Here is a 3,069-nt window from a genome sequence, read left to right as displayed (position 1 = left end):
TTGCACAGTGCTTTTTGGGGTCTGCGACACTCTCGAACTCTAACATTAGCTTTTTCCAAGTGAAACTGTGACTCAATGAGCAGGCCACGATTTTCCCGTAGTCAAACCGATACGTCACTGGCGCAGGAGAGGCGCTGCAGGCGATGTCGTGCTGTTAAGCAAAGGCACTCGCGCTGGTCGTCTGCTGCCATAGCGCAATAAGGCCACATTACGCAGCACTGTCCTAACATTATGTTCGTCATGCGTTCCACGCTGATTTCTGCGGTTATTTCACGCAGTGTCGCACTGACAACTCCATGCAAAGACCGCTGCTCTCGGTCGGGTGAAAGCCGTCGGGCACTACTTTGTCCGTGGTGATAGGCAATGCCCGAAATTAGGCATTCCTGACCCTGTGGATCTCGGAATATTGAATTTCCTACCGAATTCCGAAATCGAATGCCCCATGAGTCCAGCTCGAACTATCATTTTGGTTTCATTCCTGTCGGACACCTATCCACATGAATCACCTTAGTACAAATGACAGCCCCGCCAATGCACTGCCCTTTTATACCCTGCGTACGCGATTCTACCGACATGTCTACGGGTGCGTATCGCTTTCCCATGACGTTTGTGACCTCAGTGTATAAAAGCGAATTTAAGCCGTCGATCTGATTGATGAAAGAAGATTTTGCATTGGTTCGTGGAGGGTAAGAGATTTCTCTTATCTGTACAGAGCAAAATGGCGTTGTTAGGACAATGGGTTTGTTCTCGGAAGGAGTGATGTTCAGAGTTCGTCCGGCCAACCAAATTTAAGTTTCATATGAACTCCCCAACTCGTTTAAAGCGAATCCCGGGCTGGTGTCTTTGAAAAGAAAATGTCTGATTTCTTTCTCCTCTTTGCCAAATTCAACATTGTTTTCCACTTTCACGTTAAATCTTAACTACCTCCTTTCTTCTTTCTTTAGTATCACCATGTCTGTAATCTTTCCATTCTTCTTTTTGTCGACAGGCTGGAATTACTTCTTGTAATTTCATAAAAATCCTAGTAATGAGAATTAAGAACTCTTGCGTACTGTATATGTATGAAGCCGAGAAAACTACAACAGATGATGAATATTTGGGCGGAAATCTAGGATAACAACTGATAAACCTCTACTTATCCGCATGACTCGATCAGAAGGGCGAGTCTCTTTGTAATTTTATAAAAGTTGTTATCTCTGTATGCAGGCAATGTAAAGCTTTTCGTGGCGTTCACTCTTTGCATTGGATGATACAGTTGCCTAAGTTTCCCAAACCATACGCACCAGATGCGATGCAAATTCTGTGATGTGTGATACATTCTTTTAAATGTGTGCGCCTTTGACGGAAGAGTTAGTGAAATGGGATAGAGAATATAACAGATTCTTTTCGCAGTGTAAACAGCAATAAAGATTCAAAGAGTGAAACATTGTGCCAAGGGAAAACTTATGTTTAACATTTGGCCGACAGTGAGATCAGCTAGTGAGTTCAGAGAAGTGAGCCGCTCGTGCTCTTGCTGAAGAAGTCATTCAAACGTTCATCTGAAGTGAATTAGGGCAACTATGAGAAATCTGGACGGAGATTTGAATCTCGATCCTTCCGAAAACGAGTCCAGTAAAAATCCGCTGAACCAACTCACTCGGTACACAATAAGTCGAGGATGAACACAGGAAACACAAAGTCACACTGAGAGGAACTACAGTGGTTGTACAGAAAACAGCGTGATATTCAGGAGGGACTGGGTCTCACGAGGAACAAGCAACACTGCTTGAAGCAAGACAAGTAGTATAAGAGCCAGTAAAATGACGCTGCATCTAACGTAAAATGTCCCAAACGCGCTAACAGTAAACACATAACTGTATTTTCGTTTACGACGGACTTTTAGTATCTTCCTAGCGAGGTGGCGCAAAACGAAGACACTCGTATTCGGGAAAACATCGGTTCAAATCCCCATTCGACCATTCTGTTTTATGCCTCCTGTCTTCTTAAAACGGTTGATTTATTTTTCGTTGTCCCCTAAGTCGCATAAAGCAAAAGCTGGGATAATCTCTTCGAAAAGGAGACAGCTCGTTCGCTTCCCCATTCCGAGCTTATGTTGCCTCTAATGAGGTCGCCTTCGCCGGATCTTAAATATTAATCTTCTTTTCTTCTGTTACAGTACATGTGTGGTTTTGGAAACCAGAAGCTCCATGGATTGTAAGAAGATTAAAATCTATAGTAACCACGTGACTTGTAGATCCACGTTTCTTCAAGGTTTAACCGTTATAATATAATTTAAAAATAAAAGAAAAGACGGCGAGTACCAGCGCAATAACTGAACTGCCGACAATCCATCGCTTTTTCCTCTGCCCGTGACGTCAGTGAACAGGAGTAGAAGATCGACAGGTGGACAGTATACCGCTCTCCTAATCCTTAACGTTGCCTTTCGAATCCAGGGCCACCACATTTCCTTCTGTCAGCTCTTAGGGAGCCTCCACAACTCCTTCTATCAGCTCTTTGAATGCGGTGCGCAGCGATGAAGGCAGTAGGCTAGCTGGCTTCAAACCCCGCCTAGTAATCCAGACCTAGATACTCTGTGGTTTGTTCAGCCATTTCAGGCAAATACATGGCTAGTTAGTTAGAAAAGTCCACGACTAGCACTTTGCCACATTCGTGTCCCGTTCGAAAGTATCCTACATCCCTAATGAGCTCATCGCCGATGACATATTAAGCAGCACTCAGCCCCCTCCATTCTGAAAACAGCTCCTCATTCGTCATCACGCCGCTGGGCAGATCCGTCTGCAGTCAATACAATAAGCTCGGAAGTCTTACGTGACACTTAATGACTGCTTATCACCTAAAATAACTAAGTAAGCCGCCGGCCGGGGTTGCCGAGCGGTTCTAGGCGCTACAGTCTGGAACCGCGCAACCTCTACGATCGCAGGTTCGAATCCTGCCTCGGGCGTGGATGTGTGTGATGTCCTTAGGTTATTTAGGTTTAAGTAGTTCTAAGTTCTAGGGGACTGATGACCTTAGAAGTAAAGTCCCATAGTGCTCTGAGCCTTTTGAACCATTTGAACTAAGTAAGCCTTG

This window comes from Schistocerca americana, chromosome 2 (genome assembly GCF_021461395.2).
Source record: "Schistocerca americana isolate TAMUIC-IGC-003095 chromosome 2, iqSchAmer2.1, whole genome shotgun sequence".
Lineage (NCBI taxonomy): Eukaryota > Metazoa > Arthropoda > Insecta > Orthoptera > Acrididae > Schistocerca > Schistocerca americana.
The sequence above is the reverse complement of the archived record's forward strand: the minus strand, read 5'-3'. Positions refer to the sequence as shown.